Source organism: Salvelinus alpinus, chromosome 19 (assembly GCF_045679555.1).
Source record: "Salvelinus alpinus chromosome 19, SLU_Salpinus.1, whole genome shotgun sequence".
NCBI classification, from domain to species: Eukaryota; Metazoa; Chordata; class Actinopteri; order Salmoniformes; family Salmonidae; genus Salvelinus; species Salvelinus alpinus.
The window spans coordinates 544,130-568,743 of NC_092104.1; positions in this window are offsets into that span (position 1 = coordinate 544,130).

Below are 24,614 nucleotides of genomic sequence, written 5' to 3' on the forward strand. Positions count from 1 at the left end.
AGCCAGGTCTGCCTACGGTGACTTCTCTCAATAACAAGGCTATGCTCACTGAGTCTATACATAGTCAAAGCGTTCCTTAATTTTGGGTCAGTCACAGTGGTCAGGTATTCTGCCACTGTGTACTCTCTGTTTAGGGCCAAATAGCATTCTAGTTTGCTCTGTTTTTAGTTGTTAATTCTTTCCAATGTGTCAAGTAATTGTCTTTTTGTTTTCTCATGATTTGGTTTGGTCTAATTGTATTGCTGTCCTGGGGCAATGTGGGGTCTGTTTGTGTTTGTGAATAGAGCCACAGGACTAGCTTGCTTCTGCATGCAGAGTCTCAATTTGATGTTTGTCCTATTTGTGAATTCTTGGTTGGGAGCGGACCCCAGACCTCACAACCATAAAGGGCAATGTGTTCTATAACTGATTTAAGTATTTTTAGCCTGATCCTAATTGGTATGTTGAGTTTTATGTTCCTTTAGATGGCATAGAAGGTCCTTCTTGCTTTGTGTCTCAGATCGTTTACAGCTTTGTTGAAGTTACCTGTGGCGCTGATGTTTAGGCCGAGGTATGTATAGTTTCTTGTGTGCTCTAGTAATGGTGTCTAGATTGAATTTGAGTTCGTGGTCCTGGCAGCTGGACCTTTTTTGGAAAAGCATTATTTTGTCTTACTTTGTCTTACTGAGATTTTACTGTCCCATGTCTGATAGAATATGTGCAAAAGATCAAGGTGCTGCTGTAGCTCTTTGTTCATTTATTTGACCTTTATTTAACAAGGCAAGTCAGGCTAACCTGTCTGGGAACCCCGTTCCGCTAGCAGAACCCCTCGCCAACAGCCAATGAAATTGCAGGGCGCCAAATTCAATCAACATAAATCTCGTAAATGTTCACGCCAATGTAAAATGCGCCCAAAACAGCCAAAGAAATAACTGCCATGTTGTGCAGTCAACATTAGTCAGAAATAGCATTAGAAATATTCACTTACCTTTGATGATCTTCATCAGAATGCACTCCCAGGAATTCCAGTTCCACAATAAATGTTTGATTTGTTCAATAAAGTTCATCATTTATGTCTAAACACCTCCTTTTGTTAGGGCGTTTAGTAAACAAATCGAAACTCACGAGGCGCGGGCAAGTCCAGCAGAAATGTCGGACGAAAATTTTTTTTTATGTTATATTACTGGTCGTAGAAACATATCAAACGATGTATGGAATCTTTAGGATGTTTTTATCAAGTAAAAAAAATGTCCCAACTGGAGATTTCCTTTGGCTGTAGAAAAGCCATGGAACGAGAGCTACTTCTCACATGAACGAGCGTCAGAGTTTGTGGCACTCTGCCAGACCACTGAGTCAAAGAGCCCTTATGAGCCCCCCTATGAGCCCATTTACAGTAGAAGCCTCAAACAAGTTTCTAAAGACTGTTGACATCTAGTGGAAGCCGTAGGAAGTGGAAGCAAAATGACCCCATAGACACTGTGTATTCGATAGGCCAAGCTTTGAAAAACTACAAACTTCAGATTTCCCACTTCCTGGTTGGATTTTTCTCAGGTGTTTACCTGCCATATGAGTTCTGTTATACGCACAGACATCATTCAAGCAGTTTTAGAAACTTCAGAGTGTTTTCTATCCGAATCTACTAATAATATGCATATAGTAGCAACTGGGACTGAGTAGAAGGCCGTTTACTCTGGGCACGCTTTTCTTCCTAATGTGAAAATGCTGCCTCCTATCCATAAGAAGTTTTAAGAACAAATACTTATTTTCAATGATGGCCTAGGGACAGTGGGTTAACTGCCTTGTTCAGGGGCAGAAAGACAGATTCTTACCCTGTCAGGGACTCGATCTTACAACCTTTCGGTTACTAGGTTTCCAAGATGGCGTAGCAGTGCAGACGTTGTTTGTCTCCCGTATACATTTCGTTTTTTCATTTTTTTTGTATATATTTCAATGTATTTCAATCTTTTTTTTTCCATTTTTAAGTTAAATATACCTTCCGGCAACCTGCCTCACCCAATGTGACACAGATCTGCTATTTTTAGACCTCATAGCCAGAACCTCCATCAGAGTCTAACCATCAGAAGCTAACCAGCTAATTAGCTACTAGCTATTTAGTCATTGTTATCCACTGCTAGCAGCCTTTACCACTGCTAGTGGCTCAGCCCCGAAGCTAGCCTTGAGCCAGGCCCATCTCCCGGCCTGCTCATTGGACCCTATGATCACTCGGCTACACAGCTGATGCCTCCCGGACTCTTCACTAACACGACTAGAATCCACTACATCACCGGATTCTTGCCGTAAGCTCTGGACCTTTGCATCAGATCATTGCTGTTAGCTAGCTGCTACTGAGTTGCTATAGTGGCTAACGCCTTTGTCCCACCAGTTAGCCTCGAGCCAGGCGCATCTCCCGGCTAGCAAACTAAATTACTCCAGCTACAATACCTCTTTTGTCAACTGGCCTGGATCCTTTGTCGACACGGAGCCCTGCCAATCCATCACGACTGGTCTGCCGATGTAATTCCATCTGTTTTGCCCTCAACCGGCCTTTGCCGGACGTCGATGAAGATGCTTCTAATAGCCCTGGTCTGCTAACTATCGAACACCGTATCTCCTGCTTGATAGAGTAGTAACGACTACCTAGCGTCTTCCCTGCTCTATCTATTGCTGTTCACTGGACCCTATGTTCACTAACTGATGCCTGCTGGACTGTTCATTAATCACGGTACTCCATTTTGTTTATTTTGTTTATCTGCCTCGAACTCAGGCCCCGTGTGTAGTTAACTGACCCTCTGCCCATTCATCACCATTTTACCTGTTCTTGTTGTTGTCTCAGCTGATTAGCTGTTGTTGTCTTACCCGTTGTTGTCTTAGCTAGCTCTCCCAATCAACACCTGTGATTGCTTTATGCCTCGCTTTATGTCTCTCTCTAATGTCAATATGCCTTGTATACTGTTGTTTAGGATAGTTATCATTGTTTTATTTTATTGCGGAGCCCCTAGTCCCACTCTACATGCCTCAGATACCTATTTTGTCCCACCGCCCACACATGCGGTGACCTCACACAGCATAACTAGTGCGTCCAGAGATGCAACCTCTCTTATCGCCACTCAATGCCTAGGTTTACCTCCACTGTACCCACACTCTACCATACCCCTGTCTGTACATTATGCCCAGAATCTATCCTACCACGTCCAGAAATCTGCTCCTTTTATTCTCTGTTCCCAACGCACTAGACGACCAGTTTTGATAGGCTTTAGCCATACCCTCATCCTACTCCTCCTCTGTTCCTCGGGTGATGTGATGGGTGAACCCAGGCCCTGAGTATCCCCAGGCGTTCTCATTTGTTGACTTATGTAACCGTAAAAGCCTTGGTTTCATGCATGTTAACATCAGAAGCCTCCTCTCTAAGTTTGTTTTACTCACTGCTTTAGCACACTCCGCCAACCCTGATGTCCTTGTCGTGTCTGAATCCTGGCTTCCAACTACAACATTTTCAGTCAAGATAGAACTGCCAAAGGGGGAGGAGTTGCAATCTACTGCAGAGAAAGCCTGAAAAGCTCTGTCATACTTTCCAAGTCTATGCCCAAACAGTTCGAGCTTCTAATTAAAAAAAATATTCTCTCCAGAAATAAGTTTCTCACTGTTGCCGCCTGTTATAGACCCTCCTCAGCTCCCAGCTGTGCCCTGGACACCATATGTGAATTGATTGCGAGAGTTCTTCAGAGTTCGATCAATTAGGTGACCTAAACGGGGATATGCTTAACACCCTGGCAGTCCTACAATATAAGCTAGATGCCCTCAATCTCACACAAATTATCAAGGAACCCACCAGGTAAAACCATAAATCCATAAACATGGGCACCCTCATAGATATTATCCTGACCAACTTGCCCTCCAAATACCTCTGCTTTTTTCAATCAGGATCTCAGCGATCACTCCCTCATTGCCTGCATCCGTTATGGGTCAAACGACCACCCCTCATCACTGTCAAACGCTCCCTAAAACACTTCTGTGAGCAGGCCTTCCTAATCAACCTGGCCCGGGTATCCTGGAAGGATATTGACCTTACCCCGTCAGTAGAGGATGCCTGGTTGTTCTTAAAAAGTAATTTCCTCACCATCTTAAATTTGCATGCCCCTTTCAAAAAATGTAGAACTAAGAATAGATATAGCCTTTGGTTCACTCCAGACCTGACTGCCCTCGACCAGCACAAAAATATCCTGTGGCGGACTACACTAGCATCGAATAGTCCCCGCAATATGCACCTTTTCAGGGAAGTCAGGAACCAATACACACAGTCAGTTAGGAAAGCAAAGGCTATCTTTTCAAACAGAAATTTGCATCCTGTAGCTCTAACTCCAAAAGGTTTTGGGACACTGTAAAGTCCATGGAGAATAAGAGCACCTCCTCCCAGCTGCCCACTGCACTGAGGCTAGGAAACACAGTCACTACCGATAAATCCACAATAATTGAGAATTTCAATAAGCATTTCTCTATGGCTAGACATGCTTTCCACCTGGCTACCCCTACCCCGGTCAACAGCTACGTACCCCCCACAGCAACTTGCCCAAGCCTCCCCAGCTTCTCCTTCACCCAAATCCAGAGGGCAGATGTTCTGAAAGAGCTGCAAAACCTGGACCGTACAAATCAGCTGGGCTAGACAATCTGGACCCTCTCTTTCTAAAATTATCCGCCGCCATTGTTGCAACCCCTATTACTAGTCTGTTCAACCTCTCTTTCATATTGTCCGAGATTCCTAAAGATTGGAAAGCTCCCCCTCTTCAAAGGGGTTGACACTCTAGACCCAAACTGTTACAGACCTATATCTATCCTGCCCTGCCTTTCTAAAGTCTTCAAATGCCAAGTTAACAAACAGATCAGTGACCATTTCGAATCCCACCGTACCTTCACTGCTGTGCAATCCGGTTTCCGAGCTGCTCACGGTTGCACCTCAGCCACACTCAAGGTACAAAACGATATCATAACCGCCATCGATAAAAGACAGTACTGTGCAGCCGTTTTCATCGACCTGGCCAAGGATTTTGACTCTGTCAATCACCGTATTCTTATCGGCAGACTCAACAGCCTTGGTTTCTCAAATGATTGCCTCGCTTGGTTCACCAACTACTTCTCAGAGTTCAGTGTGTCAAATCGGAGGGCCTGTTGTCCGGACCTCTGGCAGTCTCTATGGGGGTACCACAGGGTTCAATTCTCGGGCCAATTATTTTCTCTGTATATATCAACGATGTCGCTCTTGATGCTGGTGATTACTTGATCCACCTCTACGCAGATGACACAATTCCGTATACATCTGGCCCTTCTTTGGACACTGTGTTAACAAACCTCCAAATGAGCTTCAATGCCATACGACACTCCTTCCGTGGCCTCCAACTGCTCTTAAACGCTAGTAAAACTAAATGCATGCTTTTCAACCGATCGCTGTCCGCACCCGCCCGCCTGGCTAGCATCACTACTCTGGACGGTTCTGACTTAGAATATGTGGACAACTACAAATACCTAGGTGTCTGGCTAGACTGTAAACGCTCCTTCCAGACTCATGTAAAGCATCTCCAATCCAAAATTAAATCTAGAATCGGTTTCCTATTTCATAACAAAACCTCCTTCACTTACGCTGCCAAACATACCCTCGCAAAACTTACTATCCTACCGATCCTCGACTTCGGCGATGTCATTTACAAAATAGGCTCCAACACTCTACTCAGCAAACTTGATGCAGTCTATCACAGTGCCATCCGTTTTGTCACCAAAGCCCCATATACCACCCACCACTGCGACCTGTATGCTCTCGTCGGCTGGCCCACGCAACATATTCGTTGCCAGACCCACTGGCTCCAGGTCATCTACAAGTCTTTGCTAGGTAAAGCTCCTCCTTATCTCTGGTCACCATAACAACATCCACACATAGCCAGCACTCCAGCAGGCACATTTCACTGGTAATTCCAAAAGCCAACACCTCCTTTGGCCGCCTTCCTTCCAGTTCTCTGCTGCCAATGACTGTAAATAGCACATCCAATTACCTACCTCATCCCCATATTGTTTTTATTTACTTTTTTGATATTTTGCTCACCAGTATTTCTACTTGCACATCATGATCTGCACATCTCACTCCAGTGTTCATTTTCTAAATTGTAATTTCTTCACTACTATTTATTGCCTTCCTTACTCCATTTGCACACACTGTATATAAATTTTTCTATTGTGTTATTGACTGTACTTTTGTTTATCCCACGTGTAACTCTGTGTTGTTTGTGTCACACTGCTTTGCTTTCTCTTGGCCAGGTCGCAGTTGTAAATGAAAACTTGTTCTCAACTGGCCTACCTGGTTAAATAAAGGTGAAATAAAATGAAAACTAAACTAAATCTAGTCCAACGCTCTAACCAGGCTACCCTGTCGCTCTCCTTGGTTGGGAACAGAAGCACCAGATCATCAGCAAACAGTAGACATTTGACTTCAGGTTCTAGTAGGGTGAGGCCGGGTGCTGCAGACTGTTCTTGTGCCCTCGCCAATTCATTGATATATACAGTATGTTGAAGAGGGTGGGGCTTAAGCTCCACCCCTGTCACACCCCACGGCGCTGTGGAAGGATATGTGTGTGTTTTTTGCCATATTTAACCACACACTTGATGTTTGTGGACATGGATTTCATAATGCTGTATGTTTTTCCCCCAACACCAGTTTCCATCAATTTGAATAGCAGACCCTCATGCCAAGTTGAGTCAAAATATTAATTTGAAATCAACAAAGCATGAGAAGAGTTTTGGTTAGTTTTTTTGTCAATTAGTGTGTGCAGTTTGAATACATGGTCTGTCGTACAGTAATCATACAGTAATTTGGTAAAAAGCCTATTTTCTCAGTACATTGTTTTCACTGAGGAAATGTACGAGTTTGCTGTTAATGATAATGCAGAGGACTTTCCCAAGGTTGCTGTTGATTCATTCATCATTCATCCCCGGTAGTTATTGAGGTCAAATATGTCTCCACTTTTGTGGACTCTCTATATATTGTATATTACTCTCGCTCTCGCTCTATTTCTCTTTCTCTTTCTTATTTTTCTTCTTCACAATTAACTTTAAAAACAGAATCAGTTCCAGATTTACAAACCCAATATTGCTGAATATAAATATTTAGTAATTCTATCCAAAATAGAGCCTGTCTCCATAACGATATATTCCTCCCTAACATCATTACTCATCATGTCTAAAACACGACTGGAGAAAGTGGTCTTGCTGTTTCTGTGGCTGTGCTTTATCAAATAAAAATGTCTCGTCAGGCCAGTTAAATAACTGAATAATTTGAACATCCTGTGCTTTATCAAATCAAATCAAATCTCCTTGTCAGGCCAGTCAAGTAACTGAATAATTTGAACATCTTGATTATACAGAAAGTATTTAGTTGTTGTTTTGAGAAATGAGACAGATATCTGGAATATTCTTCTCAGACGAATAGAGTCTTCTTAGCAGAGATCCACAACTGCACCCCGAAGAGTCTTCTTAGCAGAGATCCACAACTGCACCCCGGAGAGTCTTCTTAGCAGAGATCCACAACTGCACCCCGGAGAGTCTTCTTAGCAGAGATCCACAACTGCACCCCGGAGAGTCTTCTTAGCAGAGATGCACAACTGCACCCCGAAGAGTCTTCTTAGCAGAGATCCAGAACTGCACCCCGAAGAGTCTTCTTAGCAGAGATCCACAACTGCACCCCGAAGAGTCTTCTTAGCAGAGATGCACAACTGCACCCCGAAGAGTCTTCTTAGCAGAGATGCACAACTGCACCCCCCGAAGAGTCTTCTTAGCAGAGATGCACAACTGCACCCCGACGAGTCTTCTTAGCAGAGATGCACAACTGCACCCCCCGAAGAGTCTTCTTAGCAGAGATGCACAACTGCACCCCGAAGAGTCTTCTTAGCAGAGATGCACAACTGCACCTCGAAGAGTCTTCTTAGCAGAGATGCACAACTGCACCTCGAAGAGTCTTCTTAGCAGAGATCCACAACTGCACCCCGGAGAGTCTTCTTAGCAGAGATGCACAACTGCACCCCGAAGAGTCTTCTTAGCAGAGATGCACAACCGTATCCCGAATGGCACCCTATCCCCTATATTAATGAGCTTCTTTTGACCGGTGTCCTACAGGCCCTGGCCAAAACAGAGCCCAAGTAGTGCATCATATTGGGGATAGGGTACTGTTTGGGACACAACCCAACAACATGGAGTGTCTCAGCGTAGAAGCCCTCAGTCATCCGGTGTAGCCCAGTCTTGAATGGTATAAGGTCCTCCAGGCTGCTGTGGATTTGCCCAAGCAAAGGAAACAACCACTATGTAATCCAGCTCCTCAGTTAGAGGGCTTTGTAGAGGTCTTCAGAAACAGTGCATCTCAGTTGATAAAGAGCCTTTGTTGGCCAGACAACAACCCTTTTAACAAGCACACCCAACTCCCCTTCTCCCTCCCTCCCCAAACTCCCCCTTTCTCTTGTGTCAGTGTCATGTTTCAGATGTGGGGAGGGGGTTGCGTCAGGTCTGCCTCCCCCACTCTCTTTGCTCTCCCACTCCACCTTCCTCTTCCCCTCCTCCTCCTCCTACCTCATTATGGGTTCCGATGATGGACGAAGTCGGGAATTCAGCTAAATTATTCTGCCTCCCCCAGCCCTCTCCTCCCCATTGCATCTCCCTCTCCTCCCCCTCCTCCCTCCTCCTGTCTTAAATCAAATCAAAGTTTATTGGTCACGTACACAGTTTTGCAGATGTTATCGCAGGTGCAGTGAAATGTTTTTAGGTCCAACAGTGCAGAAATTTCTAACAATAACAATGCACACATCATCCAAAAGAGGAAAAAAAGAACAATAAATTACTAGAAAGGTTCTGAGCAAATAACGTAAGAAATAACACACAGAAAATCAGCAAAGACGTGTTTGTCGGCACCATCTTGTCATCTTGAGTTAGTGCGATGTCTAGCTAGCCACGGTATGTTGTGCTAGCAGGCGAATATGCTAATGTTAGCTAGCTAAACATTTGGCTATGGGCTGGCACTGGAGGTATGGGATAATGGAGAGTAAATGTAAGTTTTTTTTCGTCATCTTGCCAGGTAGTTATTTTGCTGTGGCCATCTGGCTAGTATCAACAAGGGATTTCTACAAAATAGGAGACTGCATTCAAAGTAAACTCTGCATATATCGGCTCAATTGGAAACTAAAACCTCAAATCAAATCAACTTGTATTGGTCACATGCGCCGAATACAACAGATGTGGACCTTACCGTGAAATACTGAATACAACAGGTGTGGACCTTACCGTGAAATACTGAATACACCAGGTGTGGACCTTACCGTGAAATACTGAATACAACAGGTGTGGACCTTACCGTGAAATGCTGAATACAACAGGTGCAGACCTTACCGTGAAATGCTGAATACAACAGGTGTGGACCTTACCGTGAAATGCTGAATACAACAGGTGTAGACCTTACTGTGAAATACTGAATACAACAGGTGTAGTAGACCTTACCGTGAAATACTGAATACAACAGGTGTGGACCTTACCGTGAAATGCTGAATACAACAGGTGTGGAACTTACCGTGAAATACTGAATACAAAAGGTGTAGTAGACCTTACCGTGAAATACTGAATACAACAGGTGTGGACCTTACCGTGAAATGCTGAATACAACAGGTGTGGACCTTACCGTGAAATACTGAATACAACAGGTGTAGACCTTACCGTGAAATGCTGAATACAACAGGTGTGGACCTTACCGTGAAATGCTGAATACAACAGGTGTGGACCTTACCGGGAAATGCTGAATACAACAGGTGTGGACCTTACCGTGAAATGCTGAATACAACAGGTGTGGACCTTACCGTGAAATGCTGAATACAACAGGTGTGGACCTTACCGTGAAATGCATAGTTACAAGCCCTTAACCAACAATGCAGTTCAAGAAATAATGTTACCTAAATATTTACTAAATGAACTAAAGTAACTAAAGAATTAAAAATTAACTAAAAAGTAACACAGTAAAATAACAAGGCTATATACAGGGGGTACCAGTACGGAGTCAATGTGGAGGCTATATACAGGGGGTACCAGTACGGAGTCAATGTGCGGGGGTACAGGTTAGTCAAGGTAATTTGTACATGTAGGTGGGGGTAAAGTGATTATGCATAGATAATAAACAGTAAGTAGCAGCAGTGAAAAATAAAAGGACGGGAGGGGTGTCATTGTAAATAGTTTGGTTGGCCATTTGATTAATTGTTCAGTAGTCTTATGGCTTGTTAAGGAGCCTTTTGGACATAAACATAGCACTCCAGTACCGCTTGCCATGCGGTATCTGTCACGCCCTGACCTTAAGAGAGCCTTTTTATATCTCTATTTTGGTTTGGTCAGGGTGTGATTTGGGGTGGGCATTCTATGTTCTGATTTCTATGTTTCTGTATTTCTATGTGTTGGCCGGGTATGGTTCTCAATCAGGGACAGCTGTCTATCGTTGTCTCTGATTGGGAATCATACTTAGGCAGCCTTTTCCTCTTTTGTCATTGTGGGAAGTTAATTTTTGTTTGTGGCACTATAGCCCTGTAAGCTTCACGGTTGTTTCTTCGTTTGTTGTTTTGTTGGCGACATTTTAAATGAAAGGAAAATGTACGCTAACCACGCTGCACTTTCTTTCGACGACAGTGTCAGTATTAGAAAGAACTGTCTATGACTTGGGTTACTGGAGTATTTGACAATTTTTTGGGCCTTCCTCTGACACTGCCTAGTATAGAGATCCTGGATGGCAGGAAGCTTGGCCCCAATGGTGCACTGGGCCATACGCCCTACCCTCTGCAGCGCATTACGATTGGATACCGAGCAGTTGCCATACCAGGCGGTGGTGCAACCGGTCAGGATGCTCTCGATGGTGCAGCTGTAGAACTTTCTGATTATCTGTCTTGATGTGTTTGGACCATGATAATTTGTTGGATGATGTGGACACCAAGGAACTTGAAACTCTCAACCTGCTACAGTACAGCCCCGTCGATGTGAGTGGAGGCGTGTTTGGCCCTCCTTTTCCTGTAGTCGACAATCATCTCCTTTGTCTTGATCACATTGAGGGAGAGGTTGTTGTCCTGGCACCACAGTACCAGGTCTCTGACCTCCTCCCTGTTGGCTGTCTCGTTGTTGTCAGTGATCAGTCCTACCACTGTTGTGTCGTCAGCAAACTTAATGATGGTGTTGGAGTCGTGCCTGGGCACACTGGGAGACTAGTCAGGATCTAGGCAAAGATGAACAGAGCAAAGTACAGACAGATCCTTGATGAAAACCTGCTCCAGAGTGGCGCAGCAGTCTAAGGCACTGCATCTCAGGCGTCACTACAAACCCTGGTTCGATTCCAGGCTGTATCACAACCGGCCGTGATTGGAGTCCCATAGGGCGGTGCACAATTGAATATCCTTGAGATGCCCAGCCAGAGCCCGGACTTGAACCAGATTGAACATCTCTGGAGAGACCTGAAAATAGCTGTGCAGCGACGCTCCCCATCCAACCTGACAGAGCTTGAGAGGATCTGCAGAGAAGAATGGGAGAAACTCCCCAAATACAGGTGTGCCAAGCTTGTAGCGTCATACCCAAGAAGACTCAAGGCTGTAATCGCTGCCAAAAGTGCTTCAACAAAGTACCGAGTAAAGGGTCTGAATACTTATGCAAGTGTGATATTTCAGTGTTTGCTTTTTTATACATTTGCGAACGTTTAAAAAAAAAAATCTGTTTTTGCTTTGTCATTATGGGGTATTGTGTGTAGATTGATGAGGGAAAAAAACGATTTAATCAATTTTAGAATAAGGTTGTAACGTAAAAAATGTGTAAAAGGTCAAGGGGTCTGAATATTTGGCCACGCAGTCATGGGTGAACAGGAAGTACAGGTTGAAACATGTAGGTATTACAGATGCTTGCCAGTTGGTCTGTGCACATGTCCTGGAGTCCTTGAATGTTGACCTCTTTAAAGGTCTTGCTCACATCGGCTACGGATAACGTGATCACACAGTCGTACGGAACAGCTGGTTGCCTGTAATCCATGGCTTCTGATTGGGATATGTGCGTACGGTCACTGTGGGGACATCGTCTGCACTTATTGATGAAGCCGGTGACTGAGGTGGTAAAGCCAATGCCATTGGATGAATCGAGTGGTTGCACATGTGACATGCTGGTAGAGCTCCGCACCATGTATTTCCCTCTTTTCTTCACGTGAATGACGGGGATTTGGGCCTGGTCTCAGAGATGTAGTATACCCTTCGCGTCGGACTCATTAAAGAAAAAATCTTTGTCCCATTCAAGGTGGGTAATCACTGTTCTGATATCCAGAAGCTCTTTTCGGTCATAATTATATATTTTGTTTTGTATTTTTAGTATTTTTATATAATTCTTTTTTTTCCTTCTTTTATTTAACCTTTATTTAACTAGGCAAGTCAGTTAAGAACAAATTATTATTTACAATGACGGCCTACAGATGTTTTCTTTAATTAAAGATGGTAGCAGCAACATTATGTACAAAAGTTACAAACAATGCGAAAAAACACAGTTGGTTAGGAGCCCATAAAACGGCAGATGTCCCCTCTGGCGAAATTATTATTTTCTCGACGGGGTTCCTTGATTTAAAATTCCATTGCAGGGCTAAATCCTCTGGTCTCTCATCAGGTGTGCTGGGGGTAATGGGGAGGCAGGGTGTAGACAGGAGGAGGGAGAGAGGGGTAGAGGCAGAGAGATGCAATGGCGAGGATATGGAGAGGCTGGGGGAGGCAGAATATTTGAGCCGGATTCTGACGCCGTCCTTCATCGAAAACCATAATGAGTTAGGGGGAGGAAAGAAGGGGAAGAGGGAGAGCAAACTGAGAGAGGGAGGCAGACCTGACACTCCCACACCCCCTGACCAATCCAGTCTGAGACATGACACTGACCCAGGAGAAGGGGAGTTAGGTCAAAAGGTTGTTGTCTTGGTAACATAGACTTTATCAACTGATGAAGACCAGGTCCTGTAATCACAAAGCAGACCAGACCTGGGCCTGTAGTCACAAAGCAGACCAGACCAGGACCTGTAATCACAAAGCAGACAGACCAGGACCTGTAATCACAAAGCAGACCAAACCAGGGCCTGTAATCAAAAAGCAGGCCAGACCAGGACCTGTAATCACAAAGCAGGCCAGACCAGGGCCTATAATCACAAAGTAGGCCAGACCAGGATCTGTAAACACAAAGCAGACCAGACCAGGATCTGTAATCACAAAGCAGACCAAACCAGGGCCTGTAATCAAAAAGCAGGCCAGACCAGGACCTGTAATCACAAAGCAGGCCAGACCAGGACCTGTAATCACAAAGCAGGCCAGACCAGGGCCTATAATCACAAAGTAGGCCAGACCAGGATCTGTAAACACAAAGCAGACCAGACCAGGATCTGTAAACACAAAGCAGACCAGACCAGGATCTGTAATCACAAAGCAGACCAGACCAGGGCCTGTAATCACAAAGCAGACCAGACCAGGGCCTGTAATCACAAAGCAGGCCAGACCAGGATCTGTAATCACAAAGCAGACCAGACCAGGATCTGTAATCACAAAGCAGACCAGACCAGGGCCTGTAATCACAAAGCAGACCAGACCAGGAGTGCTGATCTAGGATCCCTTTACATCATAATGAACAGGATTATATGGCAAATGACCTGATCCTCGATCAGCAACCTGTGTATGTTTGTGTTTGTGTGTGTGTGTTAGTTAGTTGTGGTAAAACCCAAATGTTCAATTTGGCTCTCTTTAGAGTTTGTGTGCTTTAGGCATGGGTGGTGTACCCTATACCCTCATACAGCCCTAACCACAAACCCTATACCCTCTTACAGCCCCAACCAATGTACCGTACACCCTCCTACACACTCCTACGCCACCCTACACCCTCATACACCCTCCTATATCCCCATTACACCCTTCCACACCCCCTACACCCTCCTACACCCTCCTAAACCCCCATACACCCTCCTACACCCCATACACCCTCCTACACCCCCTACACCCCCACGCACCCTCCAACACCCTCAAACACCCTCCTACAGCCACATACACCCCGCTAAACCCTCCTACACCTTCATACACCCTCATACATCCTACTACAGCCACATACACCCTCATACACCCCCATACATCCTCCTACAGCCCCATACACCCTCCTAAACCCTCCATACACCCTCCTACACCGCCCTACACACTCCTACACCCTACCAACCCTCATACACCTTCCTACACCCCCCTACAGCCCCATTCACCCTCCTACACCCTCCTACAGCCCCATACACCCTCCTACACCCCATACACCCTCCTACACCACCCTACACCCTCCTACACCCTCCTACAGCTCCATACACCATCATACACCGCCCTACAGCCCCATACACCCTCCTACACCCTCCTACACCCCCCAACCACTGTACCCTTCACCCTCCTACACCCACATACACCACCCTACACCCTCCTACACCCTCCTACACACTCCTACACCGCCCTACACCCTCATACACCATCCTACACCCTCCTAGACCCTCAAGCACCCCCCTACAGCCCCATACACCCTCCTACACCCTCTTACACCCCATACACCCTCCTACACCACCCTACACCCTCAAACACCCTCATACACCCCCATGCAGCCTCCAACAGCCACATACACCCTCCTACACCCACTTACACCCTCCTACACCCCCAACCACTGTACCCTACACCCTACTACACCCTCCTACACTGCCCTACACCCTCCTATACACTCCTACACTGCCCGACACCCTCATACACCGTCCTACACCCTCCTACACCTTCCTACACCCTCTTACAGCTCCATACACCGCCATACACCGCCATACACCGCCCTACAGCCCCATACACCCTCCTATACTCTCCTACACCCTCCAACAGCCACATACACCCTCCTACACTCCCTTACACCATCCTACATCCTACATCCCAACCACTGTACCCTACACCCTCCAACACCGCCCTACACCCTCATAAACCCTCCTAAACCCTCTTACACACATCTCTTCTCCCTCTCTCTCTCCCCCTCTCTTTCTGTCTTCATGTCCCTCTCAGGGAGACGTTGTGTTAGAGGTGATGTGTGAACCATCTCATATAGCTGATGTTTCTGTAGTTCCTTGCTCAATTTTGTTGTTCCTCTCTGATGGCCTGCAGTCAGGTTCAAGGAAGGGCTATACAGTTCACTACTTTTGATCAGAGCCCAGTGGGTCCTGGTCTATAGTAGTGCACTAAATATGGAATAGTGTTCCATAGGGCTCTGGTCTAAAGTAGTGCACTATATAGGGAATAGTGTGCCATTTGGGATGAAACCCTTCCCTGAACCTGTCGGCTGGTGCCATTTTGGATGCAAACCCACTATCACAGATTATTGTGAAATAAAAACAAATTCCTTATTGGGAATTTGTGACAGGCACATGGATGCAGATCATGCCTCTTTCTGTTCTCCACTCTCTTAGAGGGCCAGGGCCCAGTTTCCCAAAAGCGTCTGAAGACGAAGTTAATTTTATAATCATAGGCTCCTACTGAGCCTTATTAGGACGCTTCTGGGACACCGGGAGCTGGTCTGTTATGATACGGAGCAGGGAGGATGGGGAGGACATGTTGAAATGGAACACGGAAGGGATTATATCTACTTTACTATGCAACTGTAGTCTTACCCCAGACCCCTGTGTTTGTCTAAGGTGACATCACAGAGGTGGGCTAAGCATTTGTTCTGGTGTCGTCACCCCCTCTCCTTCAGCCGACTTCAGTGATGTTTTGTTAATCAGCTGGTATTATGATAAGGCTGCTATAGGCCTTCTGCTGCCACGTGGAGGATCAGGCCAACTTCAACAGAGGAGGAGGAAGAGGAGGAGGAAGAGGGGGAGGGAGGAGGAGGAAGAGGGAGAGGGAGGAGGATGAGGAGGAAGAGGAAGAGGGGGAGGGAGGAGGAGGAGGGAGGAGGAGGAAGAGGAAGAGGGGGAAGAGGCGGAGGGGGAAGGATGAGGAAGAGGAGGAGGAGGAGGAGGAGGAGGAGGAGGAGGAGGAAGAGGGGGAGGGAGGAGGATGCGGAAGAGGAGGGGGAGGGAGGAGGGAGGAGGAGGAGGAAGAGGGGGAGGGAGGAGGAGGAGGAGGAGGAAGTGGGTGAAGAGGCGGAGGGAGGAGGATGAGGAAGAGCTGGAGGAGGAGGAAGGAGGAGGAAGAGGGGGAGGGAGGAGGAGGAGGAAGAGGAAGGGGGGGAAGAGGCGGAGGGAGGAGGAAGAGGGGGAGCGAGGAGGAGGAGGTGGAGGAAGAGGGGGAGGGAGGAGGATGCGGAGGAGGAGGGGGAGGGAGGAGGAGGAGGAGGAAGAGGGGGAGGGAGGAGGAGGAGGAGGAGGAAGAGGGGGAAGAGGCGGAGGGAGAAGGATGAGGAAGAGGAGGAAGGGGAGGGAGGAATGAGGAGGTGGAGGTTGTGAGAAGGGAGGAGGACAACGTGTAGGAGGGATGAGGTGGAGAGAGTTCTCCCTCAGGTTTATGGAAGACTTTGAGTCATTTCTGTCTTGTGTACTTCATACATGTATTTACTGTTGGCACGAATAGGATGAAGCATGGAGGCATTCCATTCCAAGACAACAACAATGTACAGTATTTGGGGGGTAAGGGGGTTTTCAGGTTGTTTTCTACGTGCATTCTTCATTTGTTAAGTGTACTCTTGGGAAAATGTGACATAGTGCACCGTTAAACTAACACAAACAAATGCTTGGTAACAGTGATCCTTTAGCCTGTAGAGAGAGGAGAGTTGGTCCTGATAACAGATCTGAACAGAGGGATCGGCAGCCTGTAGAGAGAGAGAGAAGAGAGTTGGTCCTGATAACAGATCTGAACAGAGGGATCGGCAGCCTGTAGAGAGAGAGAGAGGAGAGTTGGTCCTGATAACAGATCTGAACAGAGGGATCGGCAGCCTGTAGAGAGAGAGAGAGGAGAGTTGGTCCTGATAACAGATCTGAACAGAGGGATCGTCAGCCTGTAGAGAGAGAGAGAGGAGAGTTGGTCCTGATAACAGATCTGAACAGAGGGATCGTCAGCCTGTAGAGAGAGAGAGAGGAGAGTTGGTCCTGATAACAGATCTGAACAGAGGGATCAGCAGCCTGTAGAGAGAGAGAGAGGAGAGTTGGTCCTGATAACAGATCTGAACAGAGGGATCGTCAGCCTGTTCTAGGCTCAGCAGGGTCTAATGTTCCAAACCAAACAGAGCTGAAATAGGGAGGTCAAAATTCTGCTCTGCCCTCTTCACACCGATTTGTCCACTAGATCGACAAATAACAGTCTTTATACTCTCAAGGTGAGAAATCTAAATTGGGATTTATTAGCTTGGCCAGAAGCTGGATCACTCTGTTTTTGTTTGTTCTGTCTAAATATTCAGATTAAATTGTCTTTAAAGAAGGATGATCCTGGGCCTGAAGTTTTTTTATTTTGATCAGATTTCCTTTGGTTATAGACGTTACTAACTTGTTGCGTTGTGTCCATTGTTTGGGAGAAAAAACAACAAGAAAAATAGTGGTGAGTCGTAAACTGTGACATCATGATCCTGGTGTTCAGGTCGCCTAGAGGTTAAGAGTCTGTGACATCATGATCCTGGTGTTCAGGTCGCCTAGAGGTTAAGAGTCTGTTACATCATGATCCTGGTGTTCAGGTAGCCTAGAGGTTAAGAGTCTGTTACATCATGACCCTGGTGTTCAGGTAGCCTAGAGGTTAAGAGTCTGTGACATCATGATCCTGGTGTTCAGGTCGCCTAGAGGTTAAGAGTCTGTTACATCATGACCCTGGTGTTCAGGTAGCCTAGAGGTTAAGAGTCTGTGACATCATGATCCTGGTGTTCAGGTCGCCTAGAGGTTAAGAGTCTGTTACATCATGATCCTGGTGTTCAGGTCGCCTAGAGGTTAAGAGTCTGTTACATCATGATCCTGGTGTTCAGGTCGCCTAGAGGTTAAGAGTCTGTTACATCATGATCCTGGTGTTCAGGTCGCCTAGAGGTTAAGAGTCTGTTACATCATGATCCTGGTGTTCAGGTCGCCTAGAGGTTAAGAGTCTGTTACATCATGATCCTGGTGTTCAGGTAGCCTAGCGGTTAAGAGCATTGGGTCAGTAACCAAAAGGTTTCTGGTTTGAAAAACTGAGCCGACGAGGTGAAAAAGCTCTTGATGTGCCCTTGAGAAAGGCCCTTATTAACCCTAACTGCTCAGATAAATCACTCTGGAGAACGGCGTCTGCTAAAAGACGTAAAATACTTGTCAAAAGTTTTAGAACACCTACTCATTCAAGGGTTTTTCATATTCTTACTGTTTTCTGCATTGTAGAATAATAGTGAAGGCATCAAAACTATGTAATAACACATATGGAATCATATAGAAACCAAAACTAAATATATTTTAGAATTTAGATTCTTCGAGGTAGCCACCCTTTGCCTTGATGACAGCTTTGCACACTCTTTGCATTCTTTCAAGTATACCATAAAATAACAGTAACGAGGATATATACAGGGGGTACCGGTACAAAGTCAATGTGCGGAGGCACAGGTTAGTTAAGGTAATTAAGGTAATATGTACCACACTGCCAGGTCACCACACTACCAGGTCACAACACCACACTCCTCCCTATAGGCTGTCTCATCGTTGTCGGTAATCAGGCCTATCACTGTTGTGTCATCGGCAAACTTAATGATAACGTTGGAGTCGTGCTTTGCCATGCAGTCATGGGTGAACAGGGAGCACAGAAGGGGACTGAGCACGCATCCCTGAGGGGCCCCCATGTTGAGGATCAGCTTGGCAGATGTGTTGTTACCCCTTTCCACCTGGGGGCGGCCCGTTAGGAAGTCCAGGATCCAGTTGCAGACGGAGGTGTTTAGTCCCAGGATCCTTAGCTTAGTGATGAGCTTTGAGGGTACTATGGTGTTGAACGCTGAGCTGTAGTCAATGAACAACATTCTCACATAGGTGTTCCTTTTGTCCAGGTGGGAAAGGGCAGTGTGGAGTGCAATAGAGATTGCATCATCTGTGGATCTGTTTGGGCGGTATGCAAATTGGAGTGGGTCTAGGGTTTCTGGGATAATGGTTTTGATGTGATCCATGACCAGCCTTTCAAAGCACTAAATTTCTACAGACGTGAGTGCTACAGGTCTGTAGTCATTTAGGCAGGTTACCTTAGTGTTTGTTCTTGGGCACAGGGACTATGTGGTGGTCAGCTTGAAACATGTTGGTATTACAGAAATAGACAGGGACATGTTAAAAATGTCAGTGAAGACACTTGCCAGTTGGTCAGCGCATGCTTGGAGTACACGTCCTGGTAATCCGTCTGGCCCTGCGGCCTTGTGAATGTTGACCTGTTTAACGGTCTTACTCACATCGGCTACGGAGAGAGTGATCACACAGTCGTCTGGAACAGCTGCATGTTTCATTGTTACTTGCCTCGAAGCGTCTGGTAGGCACGTGTCACTGGGCAGCTCACGGCTGTGCTTCCCCTTGTAGTCCATAATAGTTTGCAAGCCCTGCCACATCCAACAAGCATCAGAGCCGGTGTAGTAGGATTCAATGGTAGTCCTGTATTGATGTTTGCCTGTTTTATGGTCCATCGGAGGGCATAGCGGAATTTCTAATAAGTGTCCAGGTTATATACTATATAGGGAATAGGGTTCCATAGGGTTCTGGTCTAAAGTAGTGCACTATATAGTGAATAGGGTGCCAGCCCTGGTCAAAAGTAGTGCACTATAAAGGGCATAGAGTGCCATTTGGAATGTGGTTGTAGCTGAGTGATTGTGGTTTGTTATTGTTATCATTCAGAAGCTTAGAGAGCAAGGCCTGTGTTTGTTTCTTTAGCTGAACAGCCAGCTGGGGGAGGGAGGGTGTGGGGGTCTGTCAGCTACTAACCCTGTAGACTGACAGACTGAATACAGCCTCCATCTCAACCTCTAACCCAGTAGACGGACAGACTGAATACAGCCTCCATCTCAACCTCTAACCCAGTAGACTGACAGACTGAATACAGCCTCCATCTCAACCTCTAACCCTGTAGACTGACAGACTGAATACAGCCTCCATCTCAACCTCTAACCCTGTAGACTGACAGACTGAATACAGCCTCCATCTCAACCTCTAACCCAGTAGACTGACAGACTGAAAACATCCTCCATCTCAACCTCTAACCCTGTAGACTGACAGACTGAATACAGCCTCCATCTCAACCTCTAACCCAGTAGACTGACAGACTGAATACAGCCTCCATCTCAACCTCTAACCCAGTAGACTGACAGACTGAATACATCCTCCATCTCAACCTCTAACCCTGTAGACTGACAGACTGAATACAGCCTCCATCTCAACCTCTAACCCAGTAGACTGACAGACTGAATACAGCCTCCATCTCAACCTCTAACCCAGTAGACTGACAGACTGAATACAGCCTCCATCTCAACCTCTAACCCAGTAGACTGACAGACTGAATACAGCCTCCATCTCAACCTCTAACCCTGTAGACTGACAGACTGAATACAGCCTCCATCTCAACCTCTAACCCAGTAGACTGACAGACTGAATACAGCCTCCATCTCAACCTCTAACCCAGTAGACTGACTGAAAACATCCTCCATCTCAGCTAATAACCCAGTAGACTGACAGACTGAATACAGCCTCCATCTCAACCTCTAACCCAGTAGACTGACAGACAGAATACAGCCTCCATCTCAACCTCTAACCCAGTAGACTGACAGACTGAATACAGCCTCCATCTCAACCTCTAACCCAGTAGACTGACAGACTGAATACAGCCTCCATCTCAACCTCTAACCCTGTAGACTGACAGACTGAATACAGCCTCCATCTCAACCTCTAACCCAGTAGACTGACAGACTGAATACAGCCTCCATCTCAACCTCTAACCCAGTAGACTGACTGAAAACATCCTCCATCTCAGCTAATAACCCAGTAGACTGACAGACTGAATACAGCCTCCATCTCAACCTCTAACCCAGTAGACTGACAGACAGAATACAGCCTCCATCTCAACCTCTAACCCTGTAGACTGACAGACTGAATACAGCCTCCATCTCAACCTCTAACCCAGTAGACTGACAGACTGAATACAGCCTCCATCTCAACCTCTAACCCAGTAGACTGACAGACTGAAAACATCCTCCATCTCAACCTTTAACCCAGTAGACTGACAGACTGAATACAGCCTCCATCTCAACCTCTAACCCTGTAGACTGACAGACTGAATACAGCCTCCATCTCAACCTCTAACCCAGTAGACTGACAGACAGAATACAGCCTCCATCTCAACCTCTAACCCAGTAGAATGACTGAAAACATCCTCCATCTCAGCTAATAACCCAGTAGACTGACAGACTGAATACAGCCTCCATCTCAACCTCTAACCCTGTAGACTGACAGACTGAATACAGCCTCCATCTCAACCTCTAACCCAGTAGACTGACAGACAGAATACAGCCTGCATCTCAACCTCTAACCCAGTAGACTGACAGACTGAATACAGCCTCCATCTCAACCTCTAACCCTGTAGACTGACAGACTGAATACAGCCTCCATCTCAACCTCTAACCCAGTAGACTGACAGACTGAAAACATCCTCCATCTCAACCTCTAACCCAGTAAACTGACAGACTGAATACAGCCTCCATCTCAACCTCTAACCCAGTAGACTGACAGACTGAATACAGCCTCCATCTCAACCTCTAACCCTGTAGACTGACAGACTGAATACAGCCTCCATCTCAACCTCTAACCCAGTAGACTGACAGACTGAATACAGCCTCCATCTCAACCTCTAACCCTGTAGACTGACAGACTGAATACAGCCTCCATCTCAACCTCTAACCCAGTAGACAGACAGACTGAATACAGCCTCCATCTCAACCTCTAACCCAGTAGACTGACTGAAAACATCCTCCATCTCAGCTAATAACCCGAAAAAATTATACGATTCCCCAGGCCAGCTAGTTAACATTAGCCTACTGCATTTAGCTACATGTTGAACATCCATCATCTCACGCCAGGGGCACAATGTATGGAATTATGGTTGGATCAAAATCACCATTATAATCATTGGCTAATATGGATAATATATATAAAACCACAAGTCCAAACTCCATCAATGGCTAATTTTGGAAATGGTCAATTTTAGCTTGCTAGCTAGTCATCGGAGGACGACGCAACGAGATAAAACAATGAACAAAAATGTCTGCCAAGGACGTTTTACCTTTTACGTGATGAGATTGGTGTGAAGCCAAATCAAAACTGGCTTCCCTTTACACCTTTTTTCTCTCAGTTTAGCTCAATGCTGATTTGCTATTATTTTATACTTTTGTTTTATCAAGGGAGGCCAAATGCTCAGTGGCTTCCCTTGCATTCAATGCTACTGGCGACAACACTATCATCATATTTTTGACCAGACAGCATCAGATAGCCACTGTTCACAAGTCATACAGCAACTGATCTACTACCGGTGTGATCATATAGCCTTCCTCAAGTTTTAAAATATATATTTATAGTCAGTCATCAGACAGTCAGTCAGTCATCAGACAGTCAGTCAGTCATCAGACAGTCATCAGACAGTCAGTCAGTCATGAGTCAGTCAGTCATCAGTCAGTCAGTCAGTCAGTCAGTCAGTCAGTCATCAGACAGACAGACAGACAGACAGACAGACAGACAGACAGACAGACAGACAGACAGACAGACAGACAGACAGACAGACAGACAGACAGACAGACAGACAGACAGACAGACAGACAGACAGACAGACAGTCAGTCAGTCAGTCATCAGACAGTCATCAGACAGTCATCAGACAGTCATCAGTCAGTCATTAGACAGTCAGTCATCAGTTAATCAGTCAGTCATCAGACAGTCAGTCATCAGACAGTCAGTCATCCGACAGTCAGTCAGTCATGAGTCAGTCAGTCATCAGACAGTCAGTCAGTCATCAGACAGTCAGTCATCAGACAGTCAGTCAGTCAGTCAGTCAGTCATTCAGTCAGTCAGTCATCAGACAGACAGACAGACAGACAGACAGACAGACAGACAGACAGACAGACAGACAGACAGACAGACAGACAGACAGACAGACAGACAGACAGTCAGTCAGTCAGTCAGTCATCAGACAGTCAGTCAGTCAGTCATGAGTCAGTCAGTCATCAGACAGTCAGTCAGTCATCAGACAGTCAGTCAGTCAGTCATCAGACAGTCATCAGTCAGTCAGTCATCAGTCAGTCAGTCATCAGACAGTCAGTCATCAGTCAGTCAGTCAGTCAGTCAGTCAGTCATGAGTCAGTCAGTCATCAGACAGTCAGTCAGTCATCAGACAGTCAGTCAGTCATCAGACAGTCAGTCAGTCATCAGACAGTCATCAGTCAGTCAGTCATCAGACAGTCAGTCATCAGACAGTCAGTCATCAGTCAGTCAGTCATCAGGCAGACAGTCAGTCATCAGTCAGACAGACAGACAGACAGACAGACAGACAGACAGACAGTCATCAGTCAGTCATCAGACAGACAGACAGAAAGACAGACAGACAGACAGACAGACAGACAGACAGACAGACAGACAGACAGACAGACAGACAGACAGACAGACAGACAGACAGACAGTCATCAGTCAGTCATCAGACAGACAGTCAGTCAGTCATTAGCCAGTCAGTCAGTCATCAGTCAGTCAGTCATCAGACAGTCAGTCTGCCAGTCAGACAGTCAGTCATCAGTCAGTCATCAGACAGTCAGTCTGTCATCAGACAGTCATCAGTCAGTCAGTCATCAGTCAGTCAGTCATCAGACAGTCAGTCATCAGTCAGTCAGTCAGTCAGTCAGTCAGTCAGTCAGTCAGTCAGTCATCAGACAGTCAGTCTGCCAGTCAGACAGTCAGTCATCAGTCAGTCATCAGACAGTCAGTCAGTCATCAGACAGTCATCAGTCAGTCAGTCATCAGTCAGTCAGTCATCAGACAGTCAGTCATCAGTCAGTCAGTCAGTCAGTCAGTCATGAGTCAGTCAGTCATCAGACAGTCAGTCAGTCATCAGACAGTCAGACAGACAGACAGACAGACATCAGTCAGTCATCAGACAGACAGTCAGTCATCAGACAGTCAGTCATCAGACAGTCAGTCAGTCAGTCATCAGACAGACAGTCAGTCATCAGACAGTCAGTCAGTCAGTCAGTCATCAGACAGACAGTCAGTCATCAGACAGACAGTCAGTCAGTCAGAACTATCTGTCTGACCAATGACCAGGCAGAATATGAAAATGGTTTGGTCCATCCGTCTCTTTGACAGAATGTTCAATGGTTGGCTGAGCCCAGAGGGCCAGCACAGTAGCCCAGTCGGTGACCTAACCCTAACCCAGTGAAAACAGCCAGTGAAAACAGCCAATGAGAACAGCAAGAGGGAACAGCCAATGAGAACAGCCAGTGAAACCAGCCATTGAAAACAGCCAGTGAGAACAGCCAGTGAGAACAGCCAGTGAAAACAGCCAGTGAAAACAGCCAGTGAGAACAGCCAGTGAGAACAGCCAGTGAAAACAGCCAGTGAGAACAGCCAGTGAGAACAGCCAGTGAGAACAGCCAG